The sequence below is a fragment of the Mastomys coucha genome, unplaced genomic scaffold, assembly GCF_008632895.1.
Source record: "Mastomys coucha isolate ucsf_1 unplaced genomic scaffold, UCSF_Mcou_1 pScaffold22, whole genome shotgun sequence".
Classification (NCBI taxonomy): domain Eukaryota; kingdom Metazoa; phylum Chordata; class Mammalia; order Rodentia; family Muridae; genus Mastomys; species Mastomys coucha.
In genome coordinates this window covers 207169522-207190843 of record NW_022196905.1, presented here as the reverse complement: position 1 = coordinate 207190843, position 21322 = coordinate 207169522, and the positions used below count along the sequence as shown (strand labels likewise).

Genomic DNA, 21322 nt, shown 5'->3' with positions numbered 1-21322 from the left:
CCTGTTTATGGTTTTTAGCTTTTGACAATGGGAAACTCATTTTAGTGTGACTATATCCAATAAACTTAATCATAGGATAGCAGCGTCATTTTGAAAGAGGAACAAAAAACTGCAGCACTCTTCCAAAGCATGAGTCATTCCATTGCCTGGTCTTTTCCAAAATAATCTGCCTTTGTAGGGCTGAACGGTGGATTCTTGTATCAGTTGGCGTGTTTGTGTTTTAGAATTGCCTGTTGCCTTAGGAATACAGCACAAACCGCAGTGGAATTCACTACATTTAAACAAGAAAGAAGACACAGTGCAGAAGACTGGGGAAGGGGGTGTAAAGATGGCTCCACAGCTGAGAGGACTGGATTCTCTCACTGAGGATCCAGGTTTAATTCCCAGGACCCATGTGGTGGCTCACAATTGTCTATAACTCCAATCCAGAATGTACAGCTCTTCTGGCCTCTGCTGATATTTTATATGGTGCACAGACATACATGCAGGCAAAATATCCAGACACAGAAAATAAAATTAAGTAATTGTTTAAAGAAATGAAGCAATGAAATGCATCAATCTCAGGGTTTTTTATTATCAGTAAAATATATTTAAATATTTTAAACCTGAACATTAAACTTCAATATCTTTAAATATTTTTAACATAAACATATGGATTTTTATTTGTTTTTAAATTTTTTAAGTAACTTTATTTATTTGTATTTTATGTGCACTGGCACACCAGGGCCCACATGACATCATGTGTAGATAGATGTGACACTTCACCGCACCATGAACAAGCTACAGACTAGGTATTATCCTGAATGTCCAGATGACAGAAGTGAAGCTCAGTCAGGTAGAACACTGACTGCTCTGTCATCCTCCCTCAGGAGTGGAACCTCAGAAGAGGCCTCAAAGCTGCTGACTTCCACACTGTGTCCTCAAACGCTTTGGGGGAGAAACAGCAGCATGAAGATTGTCCTTGGGATCTCAGGAACCAAACACAGAAAGTTATTCCCACATCCAGAACTTACCACCATGTAATTGATCAGGAGTAGCTTGGAGAAAGTATCATTGCTCACTGGCCAGATGACCTGCCAAGAGACAGTCATGAGCCCTGAGGTCTGCTGCTTGCTCTAGTGAGAACTCTCATAAATTAATAACACAACCAAAGACTGGCTTGGGTCTCAACTGAGGCACCCTGCTTCCACCGAGCTCTGCTCAGTCCCTCCGGCACTGTGAAGACCTACAGTTCAATGGTAGCATGGAAGTCACAGGTAATATTAATAAAGAACGTTCCCCTGCTACAGTGCTAATAAGTTATAATCATTACCCACATTTGTTAAGCAGTAGCAATGCTGAGCCTCTGTCTTGTGTCTAATTCTCACTGTGCCATATAATTCTCACAAACACCCTGTCAGTAGGTCTAATGCTTTCCCCAAGTATACCACCTGGAAACAGAAGGAGAGGTAAAATAACAACATAGTTTTGAATAGCAAAAGTTGGTGGGGTCCCGTTCTGAGGATGACAGAACTTCAAGTACTGTGACATTTCAAGAAGAGCTTTCGGCTGAAAATGCCACATGCTGTCACCATGCTTGTCATCTGAAAATGGCAAGGGTGTTCGTGATAGAAAAGTAGCTGCTCTGGGGTGGTTACATTGTCTTTCATGTCCTGACTCTGGGGCAAGGCTTTTGAGAGTGTGATTTTCACACTGGTGAAATGATGGTCAAGAGTGCATGGCTCTCATGGCATTGAGAACAAGGAGTTAGTGCTGAGTTCTCACATACTAGCCCTGCCAGTTATCAGCCATGTAAGCCCGGGCATCTTTAACTATACTGAGCCCTGTTCTCTTCAGCTTTTATCTAAAGACTTTAATAATATTCACCACAAAGTGTTTTCAAGAGCTGAAAAAAAAAGCAATGGATATGGATGTTCAGTTTCTTGCTTGTACATGCTAAGTATGTGTCATGGCTACTAGAGAAGAGGTAGCCTTTTCTTGATTTCTCTAAAAAAAACCAATAAGGCAGATTTAAGTGCTCCAGGCAGACTGTGAACAACCAGGCAGGCAAGACAGGGAGCAGAGGGTCATGGCTGAGGAACATCTAGCCCTGTGTAGAAGATACACAGATACCACCAATGCCATACTAGAGGCTGGGTAGGAACAGAGCAGAACCAGGCTGTGGTTCCCATTGAAGAGATCACGTCTCCTCTTATAGGATTTTGCAGGGTTGAGTCAACCTCTAACTTCTCCATCTCTTTAAAGAAATGTTTTTCCATAAGTCTATGACATACACGGACACAGGGAAAATTTCGTGAACAGAACACCAATGGCTAATGCTCTAAGACAATAATGGATAAATGGGACCTCATAAGATTGCCTCAAAAGCTTCTGTAAGGCAAAGAACACTGTCAATAGGACAAAACAGCAACCAACCAATTGGGAAAAGATCTTTATCAACTCTACATCTGATAGAGGGCTAATATCCAATATATACAAAGAAATCAAGAAGTTAGACTCCAGAGAATTAAATATGGGGTATAGAGATAAACAAAGAATTTTCAACTGTGGAATACCAAATGGCTGAGAAGCACCTAAGGAAATGTTCAACATCTTTAGTCATCAGGGAAATGTAAATCACAACAACCCTGAGATTCCACCTCACACCAGTCAGAAAGGCTAAAATCAAAAACTCAGGTGACAGCAAATGCTGGCAAGGATGTGGAGAAAAAGGAACACTCCTCCATTGCTGGTGGGATTGCAAGCTGGTACAACCACTCTGGAAATCAGTCTGGCAGTTCCTCAGAAAATTGGACATAGTATTACCTGAGAACCCAGCTATACCACTCCTGTTCATATACCCAAAAGATGCTCCAACATATAACAAGGACGCATGCTCCACTATGCTCATAGCAACCTTTTTCATACTAGCCAGAAACTGGAAAGAAACCAGATGTCCTTCAACAGAGGAATGCATACAGAAAATATGGCACATTTATACAGTGGAATACTACTCAGTTATTAAAAACAATGAATTCATGAAATTCTTAGGAAAATGGATGGAACTAGAAAATATCCTTTTGAGTGAGGTAACCCAATCACAAAAGAAGACACATGGTATGCACTCACTGATAAGAGAATATTAGCCAAAAACTCGGAATACCCAAGATACAATTCACAGACTACATGAAGCTCAAGAAGAAGGAAAACCAAAATGTCTGTGCTTCAGTCCTTCTTAGAAGGGGCAACAAAATACTCATGGGAGAAAATACAGAGACAAAGTGTGGAGCAGAGACTGAAGGAAAGGCCATCCAGAGACTGCTCCACCTGGGAATTCATCCCATATACAGTCACCAAACGCTGACACTATTGTGGATGCCAAGAAGTGCTTGCTGACAGGAGCCTGATATAGTTGTCTCCTGAGAGGCTCTGCCAGAGCCTGACAAATACAGAGGCAGATGCTCACAGCCAACCATTGAATGAGCATGGGGTCCCCAATGGAGGAGTTAGAGGAAGGACTGAAGAAGCTGAAGAGGTTTGCAACCCTATAGGGAGAACAACAATATCAACCATCCAGACACCCCAGAGCTCCTGGGGACTGAGCCACCAACCAAGGAGTACACATGGAGGGACCCATGGCTCCAGCTGCGTATGTGGCAGAGGATGGCCTTGTAGGGCATCAATGTGAGAAGAGGCCCTTGGTCCTGGGAAGGCTGGATGCCCCAGTGTAGAAGAATGCCATGGCGGGGAGGCGGGAGTGGGTGGATGGGTAGGGAAACACCCTTGTGGAAGCAGGGGGAGAAGGGATGGGCTAGGAGGTCTGGGAAGAAGAAACCGGGAAAGGAGATAACATTTGAAATGTAAATAAAGAAAATATCTAATAAAAATTTTAAAAATGTTTTTCTATGAGTCCATGACTTAATGAAAAAAATTTTTTTTGATTGTTAAAAATCTGATATTAATATGATCACAGATTGAATATCTGGCATGCTTGGACCCAACCATAGTGCTCCAAATTATAGAATTCTTTAGGGAGTTTGAAGATTACGTAGTAAGATACCTTATGAGAGAACACAAGTCTAAGTATGAAATGCACTTATGTTTCATACAAACTTTATACACAATACCTTAAAGCAGGGCTATCAGTATTTTTAGTTTACCCTCATTTTAACTGTGACATGCCATGTGAGGTCAGAAGTGAAATGTTTTTATTTGTAGTTCAACAAGTTTTAGATTTTTGTGCACTTTGAGATTTTAGATTCAAAATGTATGTAGTTATTTAAAAAAAAAACCCTTTGGAAACGTAAAAATGGATGATGGTGATGTAATGCCTAGCATGGTCACCCTGGTTAGTGTCATTGTCATGGGGCAATTTTGCATGAAAATACTAGTGATGGTTAGCATGCACAACAGCAGCTTGGAGCTATCTTGGAAATTGTTTTCCAGATGAAACCAGTCAGGATAGTAACTGGTGGTTAGGTCATTCCAAAATTCTTTCCCTCTGCATCATTGGAAAAGTTACTTGAGCCTTCTGACTGTCCAGCTGTTTCTAATCAAGTTAAATGAAAACTAAAGTCACGCTCTGAACAGAATCCAGCAGTCACTGTTCTTGCCTGAGCTGTGGTGTTACTAAAATCTACTTACCTCAATAGTGGAGGACAGCAAACTGAGTGTTGTTAATTCTCTTGAGACACTCTCTTCTTTCTCAGCCCCCTGTTAGTTGTAGTCTCTCTAGAGGGATGCATTTGATTCCTTCGAGCCCGAGTATTTGGTCAAGTCCTGGGTTTGTAATGGGTTAGTATGATAACCAAGGCCTCATTAGCAGTAGCTCTGATGCTCACCAAGTTAGAAAACATTTCTGCAAGGCCATCTGGCTGCTTTGTCAGATTTGACTCCAGACACAAACATCCAAAGTGAAATGGAAGTAAAACTTACTCTACAGTACAGGAAAAGAAAAACAAAAACAAAAAACAAAAAAAACAAACAACAACAACAAAAAAAAAAACAGTTGTACTCATGGGGGGTAGAGAAGAGTTTCTCGGTGTGAAGGCTCTAAAAAAATAGTCAAAACAGGGCTTCCTTCTGACTCCCCAAACATGGATACCTGTGCACACATCATCTAACCTCTGAATGGCAGTGCAAAAGTGGCCAAAGTCAATAAATAAAATGGCCTGCTGGTGAAAATTAGGCCGAAGTGGAGATGTCTTAGGAAGTTTAGGTTCTTGGTTAGAAGAAAGGCATCTTAGATGAGTGTCATTCTGCTGCAGCAGTAATGACATCCCAAACAGAATATTCTAGTAGGCCTTGGACTGCCGGCAAAACAGTCATTTTGCATGTTAGGACATGCACTACATTGCAAACCTGCTAGCATGTTAGGGCATGCACTACATTGCAAACCCGCTAGCATGTTAGGGCATGCACTATATTGCAAACCCACTAGCATGTTAGGGCATGCACTACATTGCAAACCCGCTAGCATGTTAGGGCATGCACTATATTGCAAACCCGCTAGCATGTTAGGGCATGCACTATATTGCAAACCCGCTAGCATGACCCTTGGCTATGTGAGGCTACAGTGCCTTGGCTTCTCTTGCTCACCCCTCTTACCTCCATTCTGCATCTCCAGAGTCAAGTCCCACAGCGCTCTGTAGGTGGTCCCACAGCGCTCTGTAGGTGGGTACAGTAGCCCCAAGTGTGCTTGATACACAAGTGTCAGGTATCTTGTGTTCAAGCCTAACTGTCACCTAGCTGCTTGATGCTGAACTAGCTTTCTTCACATTCCTGAATCTCAAGTTCCTCATGGGGATAGAAAAAAAAAACAAAAAAAAAAAAAACAAAAACTGAACTTCATGGGAGGTGGGGCTAAGGTAAGCCTTCAGCCAATCACTAGGCTTAAAGTGCTTATGACCACAGTGATAAAGCATGCTGGCTTCAGCTTCATAATAATACAATTTCCCATATACTTCTTTGCAGTTAACAGTTTCGATGCAAAGCAGGATTACCAATCAAGTCCTTGCATTATGTGGTGCAACAAAGGTGCCACCACTTCTTCAGTTAGATTGAATTTGAAAGAGACTTGTAGCTCTCCCCCTGCCTCAGCCTCCAGAGTGCTGGGATAACATGGGCCTGGCTCATGGTCTCAACCTTAACACACCCTTCTTCCTTTCACACAATCTCACATCATGATTGTACCTGGTTTCCAAGCAAGTCTATTGATAACTGAAAAGTTCCATTTTTAATATCATACACAGAGTGCTAATGTTTTCTTTGGCCTCTCGCTCAAGTTACAACAATTTCATCTCCCTCAAGAGAGATGAGGGAAGATTAAATACAGAAAACTCCCGCATGAACCCACATACAGAAGATGCACACTGTGAGTTATGAGCCTTTATTTATCACTCGTTAGCACTTGAGCACTAGGGGCCTAGCAGAAAACCCCACGTACTTTCTCACCTTACCTGGGACATTTTTTTTTCCTAACAGAGTAACCCACAGTCCCTTGCAGTTAACAAAACAGAGTTACTTAATTTGAACTAAACGGTTAGGGCAGGCCCTGTACCTTTATCGTCTCTACCCTTTGTTCTTATAAAGATAAAATCCTGGAATTGCCTTCAGAAAGATGGGCAAGCTATCTTCGGTCGATTTTTCTTCAGAGCATATACTAATATGAAAATTAGAAAGGACTTCATGATTTCATTAGTTTTCTTTTCTCTCATGCTTTGACAAAAGACTCAACAAAGCTAACCCAAGGGTTTACTTTGGTTTAAAGTTCAAGGGTCTATGGTGCAGCATGGTAGGGAAGTCTGGGAGAACCTGGAGCTTGAGACAACTAATCACATTGTATCCGCTACCACAAAGCTCAGGAGATGAACATAGGGCTCAGGTGCCTTTCTGCTTTTTCTCCAATCCAAGCCCCCAACCCCTGGTATGGTGGGAGATGTACACTTAGGATCAGGTTTTCCACTTTGATTAACTTAGTCTAGAAAATCCCTCGCAGATATAAGGAAAGAATTAGCTCCTTGGTGATTCTAGATCCTGTTAAGTTGGAGATATTCACTAACACATTATGAGGATGATAATTTCAATGGAAGATAGAGTCAAATAATGTGAAAGTAGCCTTGGAGATCAGGAAAGAGTACCAGCATTTCAGGGATAAAACATTGGCTCTGCCAGTGCCCGACTAATACAGAAGTAGAGGCTCACAGCCATCCATTGGACTGAGCACAGGGTCCCCAATGAAGGAGCTAGAGAAAGGACCCAAGGAGCTGAAGGGTTTGCAGTCCCTTAGGATGAACAACAATATGAACTAACTAGTACCCTAGGAGCTCCCAGGGACTAAACCACCAACCAAAGAGTACACATGGTGGGACTCATGGCTCCAGTAGCAAATGTATAGCAGAGAATGGCCTATTCGGTCATCAGTGGGAGGAGAGGACCTTGCTCCTGTGAAGGTTCTGTGCCCCAGTGTAGGGGAATGCCAGGGCCAAGAAATGGAAGAGGGTGGGGTGGTGAGCAGGGGGAGGAGGAAGGGGGGAGGGAACAGGATCATTTTGTTTTGTTTTGTTTTGTTTTGTATTTTTTGTTTTGTTTTTTCAGAGGGGAAACCAGGAAAGGAGATATCATTTGAAATGTAAATAAAGAAAATATCTAATTAAAAAAAAAACACAGAAAAAAAAAAAAGAATTGAGGTCTAGTAGTGCCAAGCACCAGCCTCAGCCTGGAGAAGGGTTCTGAGGAAGGGGTGTTTCAGGAGCAGCAAAAAGGACTCGAAAGCAATCTTGGGGTACAAGGTGACAGTCTTGTGTTCTGTTTGAGACAGCTTTCTGAAGATCACCAGACATCTCAGCTCTCAAAAAAACAAAGCCCAGTCTTTTATTTACATGCCAAGTCAATTGTCCACCCCAGATTCTCTTTTGATTATCCCACGAATCAGCATTCCATTATCCCAACTCCTTCATTCTTAGAAAAAGACAACAAGACAACAGTTTTTACCATTGCAAATGAATTCAGAGATATACCTGCCTTTGTAAGCATAGACAATAAGCTAGCTGTGTGTGATCCTGTCCTGAGGTGACCCTTGTCACCATGCGTGGACCCAAACTAGCTTTGTCCTAGGCTGACCTTGAACTCAGGAATCTGCCTGCTTTTGTAAACACAAACAATGAACTTAGCTGGATGGGATCTTACCGTGTGATCAGCACTCCCCAAATCTCTTTATCTCCTGCCTTAATATCCTTCTGACAAGCTGGCTGATAGTGCAGCTGCTTTTGTCCTTTTAGGTCCATGGAGCCCTCTCATAAAATTTGTACTTCACCCTTATATTTTGCATAATTGAGTAATTACATTTTTGAACTCATGTTTCAGAGTTCTTTTGCACAACTTTAAGGGCTGTCCTGAAGATCACTGCGTTCTACCATTTTTCAAAAACATTAGACACACCCACATGTCCCAGACACGTGGTATATCTGACTATCATGGAGTCATTAACTTTGGCAAAGAGGACATTCCCCAGTAACCTTGGCAGGGAGAATATTTACCAAAAGAGGAACATGAAGTGAAATAGATATATTTTTAAGCAAACCAGCCTCAAGCCCAGCAACCATCAAAACGTGTGGAGGCCCATGCCTTGCTGGCTGTGTTCCAAGCGCAGGAAGTGTGTCATGCTGTCCCTCCTATGAGCATGCAGGACTCAGCATAACAGCTAAAGGAGATTTTACCAAGCTTTGCTGAGTTTGGGAGTCACATCGGTCCAACTTTAATGAAAGTTCAGGTTTCCATTATTATCAATATTATAGATATATTTGTAAATCAAGAAGTGTGTAAATAGTTTTCATAGAAGCATTTGGTAAAGAGACCCACATTCCTCAGGCACATCTTCAATGGAGACTAAAACAAGCATACATATTTTTCTTGGGAATTTAAATGTTTTGCTTAGGTCTTAGCCATTGAACCATCTATGGAAAATTCTCTGGACTGTATTTCGGCAAATGGAATTAAGTAGAACAGTTATCTAAGGAAACAAGACATCCATTCAGAAAGCCACAGTTCTGAATTTCTAAGATATATGGCTTCTTGGAAATAACCTCCCCTCTTATGTATGTAATATGGCTGGTATTGGCACAGGCTTAGGTAGACAGAAACCTGACTACCTATATTTTCCTATAATTAAATCTCCAGTCAACAATAACCCTAACCCATCCTTTGCAGAGATGGGAAATCCATTCATTTTCAAGTTGCATATCAATTTAAAGATTTTTCCAGTCATCCAAAACTGTCTCTGTTCTTTTTCCTCCTCTTTCAGAAAGATGATATAAATTCCAGGAATTGTCCATCATCCAAGTCAGGGTGGGGCTCCTGCTTGAGGAAAGCGTTAGTTCTCCATTTGTTCTCTGTGCTGACAGGACAGCCATTGATGACTCCACCAGGGTCTCAGACTTAGACCTATCTGCCATCTACTAGAAGAAACATCTCCTCATCTTTTGCTGACTGCCATGAGGTCCACATTTATATTTTATGTACCCAAACAAGACTACTGTTTTTTTCTCTAAGTGGGCACTCCGTGTCTCTGTTTATCCACATGATCCTTATATTTGCAAAGGTCTTCCCCATTTCAGTAATCAAAACACTAATCTTAAAATAGTCCAAGCCCTGCCCACAATGGGCCCCAATGCCCGTGTTGCTGTTTTCCTCCCAAGTATAGCCCAGGTGCTGTCTAGTTGTGGCCTATTAAACAACCAAATTCTATAGACACTTATAACAAGACATTCAGTTTTTCAGTTGAACTCACTTCAAGGTCATAAGGCAGATGAAATGTAGTTACACTTATAGTTATTAGAAATAAAACTAAGAATAGTATGAGAATCAAAATGCCTGTCTCCAAGCCCCAGATTGACACTATAAGGCTGTGTGACTTGGAATAAGCTCCCGTTTCTCTGAGCTCTGTTCATCACTCATACAGTTATGGGATGGAGGTAAAGGATGTGAAGGACTCTTCTAAAGCTGAAAGTGGGGGGAGGCAGATGTCTCTCTCCTGAACACCTTGCAATTGAATCTGATGTGTCATGAAACACCTCGCCATTCTGGATGAACTGACCTTATCCCAGCCCCAACAAGTACTGCTGATGTATATGTCACCCATCTTTTTAGCAAAGAGCATTTGTACACAAGTAAAAAGAAAAGTTGAGCACAAGGCTCAACTGCAAAGAAAGCTTGATGATCTTCCAGAGCAGCAGAGTTTGGGTCCCAGAAATCACATTTGCTGGTTTACTTACAGGAACCTGATGTCTTCCTCTGGTCCCTGCAAGCATGCTCACACAAGTGTGCACATGTGCGCATGCATGTGTGTGTGTGTGTGTGTGTGTGTGTGTGTGCGCACATGCAAGCATCTGCTTGTGTGCACATGCACACACACATTAACACATATACACTAGCACATACATATGCACAAATAAAAATACATCTTAACTAAAGAAGAAGAAAAGGCTTGTAAACAACTGAAAATCTGTGGTGTTGAGTTGCTTTAGCTTTGCATCTGAAATTAAATCAATTTGTTAAATTACCATCACCTTATTTTATATTTTATGTGCATATATATTTATAGCTAGATATTTTCTGTTAAAGTGTAAGGATTTGTTTTCAATCTACATGCAATTCAGCTTTTAGTTTCTAAAATAACTATCCAAAAAAGAATCAAGAGTGATACACATACACACACACACACACACACACACACACACACACACACACCTTTCTCAGAAGCTTGGTGAAATCTGAAGCACAAATAACCTCTTTCTGCTCTCAACTCCCTATGATACCTTTTAGTTCACATTGCTCAACACATAATTCATTTTTTGGTCATCCCTGTCCTTTTTTATATTTCCTTATAGATAATGAGAATTCTGTAAACAGAAGACTTTAATATTATTCCTAATGACTGGCCACAGCATGTAAGGATAGGCAGTGTCTGAATGGCTGAGTTAATGATGCCTTAGTAAGTAACTTCCTTGGTAGTATTGTTTGGCTTAACAGAATAACTCAGTAGCTGTCTTAGTCAGGGTTTCTATTCCTGCACAAACATCATGACCAAGAAGCAAGTTGAGGAGGAAAGGGTTTATTCAGCTTACTTCCATATTGCTGTTTATCACCAAATGAAGTCAGGACTGCAACTCAAGCAGGTCAGGAAGCAGGAGCTGATGCAGAGGCCATGGAGAGATGTTCCTTACTGGCTTACTTCCCCTGGCTTGCCCAGTCTGCTCTCTTATAGAACCCAAGACTTCCAGCCCAGGGATGGCACCACCCACAAGGGGCCCTACCCCCTTGATCACTAATTGAGAAAACGCCCCACAGCTGGATCTCATGGAGGCACTTCCCCAACTGAAGCTCCCTTCTCTACAAATATGGTTTTCTTCTTGGGGTTCTGGGCACCCTGAGGTGACTCTGCTCTGTAACTCTGCCCTCCAGGGCTTAGCTAAAGGAGATCCCACTGTGCAATGCTCACCTTCCTGTTATAGAAGGATACGGGAAGGTTGATGGGAAAGCTTAAAGCCTCTGTAAATTTCCAGAAGTCACAACTGACTACTTCCTTCCTTCCGTGAACCAAGATCAACCACCTATCCAAACTCAACTTCAAGGGGGAAATACATTCTTCCTGGGGTGATGTAGGACAGACTCACAAAGGGTAGTTATAGGTATAAATTTTTTGCAACCTACTTTTAATAACGGTTCAACCTAGCCCTCTAGCCCTCCACCCAGCAGAGGTAGTGGAAGAAGAAAGTTGTCAGAATATGGGGGAAGTAGAACTGTTCAGCACTAGTTCCTTGGGAGTGTGTTCGACCTTCTATTTCAGCAGTTCAGTCCTGTAGCAAACACAAAATATGATTCAGCAGCTGCAGACCAGTTCTCTAGGCAGGCACATGCCACACACAAACTGGCAGCTACAGTCTAGTCCTTTCAGCAGGCAGACACCAGGCGCAAACCAGTAGCTATAGTTCAATCTTGAAGAAATTGTCCGTTTCACCAACCAGCCGGAGTCAAGGCCCTGGAAGCAGCAAGCTGATGCATGAACCTCATGAGCAGTTCTTGGTGAGTTCCCCTCAATGGCAGTATTACACAAGGTGAGCTCAACTGCTCTATGTAAGGCAAACCAATACATGTGTATTGTTAGTGAAGAATAGAGAGTAGAGCAAACCGAACGACTGCTCTGTGCTCATCTCCCACTGTCTGTGGGGTAATATTTATACTCCTTCATCAAGTGTCCATTCACGAGTTTGCTATATCAAAACATCATTTCACCTGTGTCTGCTTCAGGAAAACATTCTTCCAGGAGTCTGCTTTAACAAGACATCCTTTCACCTGTATGCCCCAGCAGAACATCATTTGACCTTCCAAAGAAACTAGAAGTTTCAGGTAGTTGCTGAAATATTATACAATGCATTCCAGAAAAAGAGAGAGACAGAGATAGAGACAGAGCAGAGAAAGGTGGATGGATAAAGGCAGACATAAAGGGGAGTTTCGGTGCCATAGTAAACTTAGCAAAGGTACTGCCAGAGCTAGGTCATCATCACCAAAGAACTTTTGTGGTATTTTCCATCCCTACAAACTTCCTACTCGAGGAGTTGTCAGACATGTAGTCTAGGTTACATGAAAAACATATTCCAGTGGAACTAAATACAGATGTGTATGGGTGCAGGCTGTCCTCCAGAGGATTTAGAATGGACAGTCTATTTCCATACAAGAAAAAAGAACAGAGGAAACAATAAGGAAGTTACTTCTTTGAGAATTGTTATTATTAGAGTATAATCTCCATGCCACATTCACTCATTAAATGTGTGATTTGGAGGATTTAAATTTTCACAGAATTGTGCAACCTAATTTTAGAGCATTTTTATAACTTGAAAAATCAATCTTATACTCATTTATTGCATCTTGCATTTATTTATTATCCCCTGGTGCTATGTGTTTTGGATCTATTTTCTGTTTCTGTATATTAGTCTATTTTGGACACTGTATAGAAATAAAAATCATAAAACATATGACCTTTTTAGGGCTTCTTTATCTTATCTAGTATGTACATTAAAGGATCAGTGGAAATAGGAGAGAATAGTGGGAGAAAATAATGATGTCCATACAACCATTAAATCCAGTAATTGGTTCATTTTTCTAAAAAAAATAATAAAACCAAACAGAGAAAAAGACTCATCCATATTGTACCATGTAGCAGCACTTTAAAATTTTATAGTTAAGCAATATTGTATTGTCTAGATATATCTTATTCCTTTATCAGTTGATAAATATTTGAGTTGTTTTCACTCTGGGTGACTTCACAAATAACACCACCCTGAGCAATTGTGTTTGAGATTTTGTGTGGACATACATCTTCATTTCTCCTAAGTTCCATGCAGGAGTGGATTCTTAGGTTATTTGCTAGATGTATGTTTAACCCTTCTGATGGACCACCAAGTTATTTTCCAAAGCATGGCTGCATTGTATAATCTCATGGGCAATTCAAAGGGTACCCAATGTGTGAATTGTATGATCCTCTACCTGTATGAATCCATATATCCGAGTGATAATTCTCTGTGGATTAAATTTACAGTTCCCTATTAGCTTCTAAGGAGCATCTTTTGTGGTCTTACTGCCCACTTGAATAACTGTAGAAATTTCAATCCAATGTCTTGTTTATTTCAACTAGATTTTTTTTCTTTTATTATTGAGCTTTAAGAGCTTTTGCTGTTTAAATACTAGTCTGCCATCAGATAAATTATTTATAAATACTTTCCTTCTGTGGGTTGGCTTTTCTTTCCTGACGATATCACAGAATGAACTTATTTTACATAGACCCTTAAGCTTACAACCACTATGGCTTTAGAGTCACGTAAATACAGAAAGTCCAGGAAGTTAATCCCCCATGCCTTTGACCCCAATCTTGACTTATCTATTGGGTTTTTCCAGTATGAAATGACAAACTGGCTGTGACTCTACCTCCATAAAAAGCAACAATCAAGCTGTCTGTTTGTACACTAACCAACCAAACAGGACAAGTCACATAATGTGAGCCAACTCAGCTGTGGCCTGAGTAGCATCCTGTGTGGGTCAGTGTCTGCTCTCCCTTGCATGTTGACGTTTCTACCCCAGCTGGAGTCAGATTGTCAAAGCCTTTCAGATAAGGGATGAAGTGTGGCTGCTGGTTCCCCTCCGAGTCACAGTGCCCACTGTGAGAAGTTCCTTTGTGTAGTGTGAAGGAACCCTTTAACTGTTCACATTTACTACCACATAATCTAATTGGACGATGGTTAGCAGGCACTCCATGCTACATGGACTTTAAATCAGTGTCTGTGTGCTTTGGAGTAGTTTCAGAGATACTCAAGAACACCTCATTATTTCCAGTTAATGCTCCATGACCTGCCTGCTCTCAGTCCTTGGGATCCAAAACCTACAGATAAAAAAAGAGCTTGAAGGAAAATGCTAAACCCATGAATCTCCAAACATAATTGTGCCTTTGTAAACCTGAAAGCTTTTAAGAGCCCTTTGTTCCCAACATTTAAGAGGGCTTTTGGTGTAAAAATCCCGAGTTTTAGTCCCAGTAGGGGGTCTGTATCAAATACAAGCATTCATGGAGCTGTTAATGGTAAGATGTTCTCAAATTCATTAGGGAAACTGCCTCAAAGTACAGAGAAATGAGGAGCCGAGCCACTAATGGGGACTCAGATGTATGGTCTGCGGGAGAGATCTACAAACTCTTGCTGCTTTTGAGAACAGGCACAAATAGCCAGACTCCTTGGAGTGATAATGATAGCTCACTCTTAGCTGGATTTCCTCAGAACAGATACTGAGACAGAGATGGGTTTGTAGCTAGTGCTTGGAGCTAGTGTAAGCTAGTGCTTACAGCCATGCCTGTAAGAGGTACATGCTCACTGTCATGCAGTTGTCGTGGGAGGAGTTTGGAGCTGGACAGGCCTCTCAGGATTATCCAGAATGAGATATGGAAACCTAGCTTCCGTACACAACATGGATCAATCACAGGATATGGGCTGTCCCTAGGGTTGGGGCTTGGCCTTGAGCAAGCCAATAGCTAAGCAATTTCTAGATAAAGACTATTGTGTTTGCTTGGAGTTAACACTGCAACAGCTGGGGGCACCTGGGCTATAAAATAGAATATCAGGACCACACTGGCCATTCCACCAACCAAACCCCGCCCCTGCCACCATACTACAATAAACAGAACAGAGCGTGTCCACACCACCCTGCATACTTCCCCATGAGTCTAAGTCCCTCCTCTCCCAGCTGCTGCTATAGAGTTGGGTGTCTGGGTGTCAGGAAGTGCTTGAGCTCAACGTCTTTCTTTGTAGTAGTGGAGTTTGTGTCTTTGACCCTGAGGCCCCGAGTTTTACAGAGCAGATTTACTTACCTGTGAGCTGAGTATATTTTAGGGCCCTCTCCTCTGACAACTGGGCCCCAAGGCTGTGATCAGCTTTTTCTACCTTTTTCTGGGAGGTTGGGACAGGCTCCCTGGCTTCCTCTGAATTGACAGTAAACTGCTCTCCTGGTTTTCTTTGCCAAAATGCCAATATACGTTATGTAGATTGGCAATAGCCATTCAATTCCACTGTCATTAGAGTAACCAATTGCTGCAAGCGTTGGAAACACCAGGTACCAGCCACCTACCCTTCCTCCCACTAGGATACCATTCTTAGTTTGTCATTCGTGACAGTTTTAACAACTGGGCATGTGTTGATTTCTTAGCATATCTCCAACAATTTACCCAAAGCTATAGGTTTAGACAATAGGAAGTCTTTGCTCTAAGTTCAGGAGAACATAGAAATCAAGGTGTGAGCAAGGCTAGGTTCTGCCTCTTGGCAGAGCATTTTTTCAACTCTGCTTTTGAAGACTCAACCATCCTTCATATTATGACTACAAAACTTGTTCTCTACCTCTGTCATCACTGGGTCTACTTACTGTTTATCTTCCTGTCTGTCATCTGCTCCTATAAAGACAGCGATCATTGAAATTCAGGCCTACCATTAGTTCAGGCTGTTTTGTCTTAAGGACTAACAGAAACAACCCATTTTTAAATCAGATAATATTCTGAAGTTTGAAGTAGTTTTGAATCTTGGAGGGATTCTGTTCATTAGTTATTTGTGCTGAGCCCACTGCTATCAATTCTAAAATTCCATACCATTCACACCAGTCCTAAAGGTATCCAACGTCTCCAGGAAGCCCGTGTGAGGATGGAGTTGGCTTCCAGAAGGGTGGTGCCTCCTTGGTAAAATACTTTCAGTACACACACACACACACACACACACACACACACACACACACACACACATCTGTTTCTGTTTGGTCTACTACTTCAAGACCTGAGTCACGGTAAAGCAAAGGGAATGTCTGGAGAACAGTATCTAATGAGGTACCTACTTTTCAGCACCAAACCTGTGGCTCTCTGATCCTGTGAGCTTGCCTCCCTTAAGTGCCAAGCTCCTAGACAATTGTTTGACTCACCCAGGTCTTGTCTTTGAGAGTGTACATTGTTAACTTAAGCAGTTGCTGGCCAAAGTGCTTCTCAACATGTTTGAACCAATTTCAATTCTTGTCATCAATGTCTGAGAGTCTCAATTACTTCACATTCTTTGATTTAATTTGTGATTTGATGGATGTGAACCAGGAAGTTGACTTATAGCCCATTTATTATTAATAAACTTAAACATCCTGTATATTTAATAACCATCAGGTTTCATTGTTACATGTTTCTTTTTGTAGCATCTAACTATTTTCCTGTCCTATTGTCTTATTTCTGACTTATGATTTCTTACATTTCACTGTTAACATTTCCTGTGTAATACAGAAGCAGATATGTTCTCCCAGACTACTTTGACCTGTTTGTTTGTTTGTTTGTTTGCTGAGACAGTTACAGGGTCTTGTTATGTAGCCTAGGCTGTCCTCACAAATGATCCTCCTGCTTCAGACTTCAGGTGCTTATGACAGACGTACACCACCATGCCAAGTGGTATTGTGGTATTTTTATTTTATGAAATGTTTACATTTGAATCCATTCAGATCACCTATTGCTACCTTTGTTGACCGTGTATTATGTTCTTTTCTAATGATGTCATTAAAAATATTGTTGGAGCTGGGCAGTGGTGGCTCATGCCTTTAATCCCAGCACTTGGGAGGCAGAGGCAGGCGGATTTCTGAGTTCGAGCCCAGCCTGGTCTACAGAGTGAGTTCCAGAACAGCCAGGGCTATACAGAGAAACCCTGTCTCGAAAAAAAATATATATATATATATGTGTGTGTGTGTGTGTGTGTGTGTGTGTGTGTGTGTGTGTGTGTGTGTATTGTTGGAAGCAGGAGAGATGACTCAGAGGTAAAAAGCTCTGGATGCTCATTCCAGCACCCACATGGCAGCTAATGACTGTAACTACAGTACTATGGGATCCAGTGTTCTCTCTGGCTTCTGTGGGCACTACACAAACACACATACATTGCACAAACATATGTTCAGGCAAACACTCATACACATAAATACCCCCACAAATTTAAAAAGAATTTTTTCTAAATTTTATTACTAAAGTTTCAAAGTTTTGGTATTTAAATGAAAACAATTTAATATCACTAAAATGTATTTTATGTATGGCATCAAGTTTTTTCTAAGACTACCCAGATTCCATAAAAATAATCAGCAAAAAATATGTTTGAAGTGTTCCTATAAATTTTGACTTGGGAATTAAATTTATTAAAATTTATTCCAAAATAAGAAAGAACAATAAGTGCAAAAACTCTCTGGGATGATAATCATATTACCTGTCTGCATGGTGAATTGCAGACAATCTATAAAACAGTGTTAGGATGAAGAAATAAACTCAGTTACAGATGCATAGTAGAATGCTTGATATAAAACAAAATTAAACTTGTAGAAAATGTGATTCTACAAAGAGAGGGGAAGGACAGTCTTAATGGAAAGAGGTAGGTGAACAAATACTGGTTTTGAAAAATACATAAATACCAAAGAGCTGAAAAGTTACTAATCTGGTAATAATTATCTGTAGACTGTGAAATGATAAATAACTAATTTTCTCTTTCTGATGACTATTTCCATTACTATGTATTGCATTCTACCTTGTTTTATTTTATTTTATTTCATTGATGTTCTAATTATGAGGGATAGGGTCCTGTTTGTGGCTGTGATTAGCTGGGAGTTCCCATTGGAACAGGCTAGTCATGAATTTAAGGGGATTCTCCTGATTCCACCTTGCAAATACTGGGATTATAGACATGAGCTGCCATGCCTAGCCTACATAGCACATCCTAAAAACAAAGATAGAAAGTTGCATTAAAACAATGATTTCAATTAGCAGAGCCCTTAATGATGAGTGAGGTGGGATTCTATGTGTTACTATAATAAAATCAAGCCAAAGTCCAGAATCGTTTTGAAACTTGTGTTAGTTCTTTACAGTTTTTATACAATGTGATCATATTCACCCACCCATACCCAACAACCTCCCAAATTCACCCGCTTTCCCTACCCAATTTGATATTCCTTGTTTGTCCCTTAAATCCAGCAAGAACAATGCATGCATTGCATATATACCCACCATGTGCATGCAGTATCCTTGGAGGTCAGAAGAGGACATTGGTCCTCCTGAAACTGGAGTTACTGATGGCTGTGAGCCACTGAATTAGGGGCCTCTGTAAGAGCAAGAGTTCTGAGCTTCTGGGCTAATATCCACTTATCAGAGAGTGCATACCAGGTGTGTGCTTTTGTGATTGGGTTTCCTCACTCAGGATGATATCCTCCAGATCCATCCATTTCCCTAAGAATTTCATAAATTCATTATTTTTAATAGCTGAGTAGTACTCCATTGTGTAAATGTACCACATTTTCTGTATCCATTCCTCTATTGAGGAACATCTGGGTTGCTTCCAGTTTCTGGCTGTTATAAATAAGGTTGCTATGAACATGGTGGAGCATGTATCCTTATTACATGTTGGAGCATCTTCTGGGTATATGCCCAGGAGTGGTATAGCTAGGTCCTCTGGTAGTACTATATTCAATTTCCTGAGGAACTGCCAAACTTATTTCCAGAGTGGTTGTACCAGCTTGCAATTCTACCAGCAATGAAGAAGTGTTCCTCTTTCTCCACAATCCCGACAGCATCTGCTGTCACCTGAGTTTTTTATCCTAGCCATTCTGACTGGTGTGAGGTGGAATCTCAGGGTTGTTTTGATTTGCATTTCCCTGATGACTAAGGATGTTGAACATTTCTTTAGGTGCTTCTCACCCATTCGATATTCCTCAGTTGAGAATTCTTTGTTTAGCCCTGTACCCCATTTTTAATAAGGTTATTTGATTCTCTGGAGTCTAACTTCTTGAGTTCTTTGTATATATTGGATATTAACCCTCTATCAGATATAGGACTGGTAAAGATCTTTTCCCAAGCTTGGAATACCCAAAATACAACCCACAAACCACAAGAAACTCAAGAAGAAGGATGACCAAAGTGTGAATATTTCCTTCCTTCTTAGAAGGGGGAACAAAAAACCCATGGAAGGAGTTGCAGAGACAAACTATGGAACAGAGAGTGAAGGAAGGACAATCCAGAGACTGCTCCTTCCTTCCCATATTCAGTCATCAAACCCAGACACTGTTATGGATGCTAGCAAGTGCTGGATGACAGGAGCCTGATATAGCTGTCTCCTGAAAGGTTCTGACAGTACCCGACTAATACAGAAGTAGAGGCTCGCAGCCATCCATTAGACTGAGCACAGGGTCCCTAATGAAGGAACTAGAGAAAGGACCCAAGGAGCTGAAGGGTTTGCAGCCTCTTAAGACTAACAACAATATGAACTAACTAGTACCCTCAGAGCTCCCAGGGACTAAACCACCAACCAAAGAGTACACATGGTGGGACTCATGGCTCCAGCAGCATATGTATAGCAGAGGATGGCCTAGTCGGTCATCAATGGGAGGAGAGGCCCTTGCTCCTGTGAAGGTTCTATGCCCCAGTGTAGGGGAATGCCAGGGCCAAGAAATGGGAGAGTGTGGATTGCTGAACAGGTGGAAGGGGGAGGGAACAGGGTGTTCTTTTATTTATTTTTTTGTTTTGTTTTGTTTTGTTTTCCCAAGGGGAAATTAAGAAAGGAAACATCATTTGAAATGTAATTAAAGAAAATATCTAATAAAAAATGACCAAAAAAAGCAAGTGTTCTTAGCTACTGTGACAGCCTTCAAAAAATCTTTGGTTAAAATTTTTTTTTGAAAGATGTTCAAAAAAATTTTTTACTCCATTTAGCAAATAGTAAGAGGATAGTTTTTGTGAAAATATAGTCCTTGAAAATTTTACACAGTATATCTATTAAGTTTTCACATGTTTTTAAATCTTAAAAATTATTTTAAAAGAACCAAGACAATCTTAATACATGTTTTATGTTTGGTGATGTGCTGATCCATGTTCACAGGCAGCTTTCCAGAGGCAAAGTGAGAATTTGTCCCAGTTATTCTGATTTCAACTATGGCTGTTTTAAGCATTTACATTGAAATCATTGACTGAAGAGTTTCAAAAAGATTTATATAATCAGTTTTCCCCTGTATGATCTATGTCTAGCATATTTCCATTTGTATATTTAGGATATATATATATATATATATAATACTACATAAATCAAATAGCATATTATATATTATATCTTATAATATAATTATATATAAATAATTCTATATGATTATTTATTAATACATTATATGATCATGTAATACATATAGTATATAAATTATAGGTAAATAATAAATAAATAATAACTAGCATATTATTTGTATATAATATAAATCCTAAATATATATGTATATAGGATTTAGTTATTTAGTCATAAAATTAAACCCTGTGGATAGCATTGAAGCTCGTTTTATCTTTTTCTCCACAGCAGAATTTCCTTACTTTGCTTCCCAAGAAATAACTAGTATCAAGAACCAGGTATGTATTCTTCCAATTCGTACATCGGTTACATGTGTATACATTTAATACAGTGCAGTTATGCTCTGAATGCTTTTTAGTTTAAGATTTATTTATTGTGTTTTTATATGTCTGAGTGCTTTGCCTGTCTGTGTTTGTATAGCGTGTGCATGGAGTTCCCACAGAGACCAACAGAAGGCATTGGATCCTCTGGAACTCAGGCTATGTAGTATTGTGAGGTGCCATGCGGGTGAGAGAAACCAAACTCAGGTCCTCTGAAAGAGCAAAAAGTATTTTTCACTGCTGAGCCATCTCTCCAGCTCCTGAAAAAAATTTAAATTTTGCATTCAAATGGTCACTATCATACACCCAAATTACTTAATTTTTTTTTTTTTTTTT

General features: G+C 40.5%; 1 protein-coding gene across 2 annotated transcripts in view; it reads left to right on the top strand.

Moving 5' to 3' along the window:
• The window catches only part of Psd3 (pleckstrin and Sec7 domain containing 3), a 534828-nt gene that overhangs the window by 28343 nt on the left and 485163 nt on the right, over positions 1 to 21322 (top strand). For both annotated transcript variants that reach the window (XM_031339986.1, XM_031339985.1), the window contains exon 2: positions 20895 to 20944. The gene's annotated coding sequence lies outside the window, so the exon portion shown is untranslated. The remainder of the gene's footprint in view (positions 1 to 20894; positions 20945 to 21322) is intronic.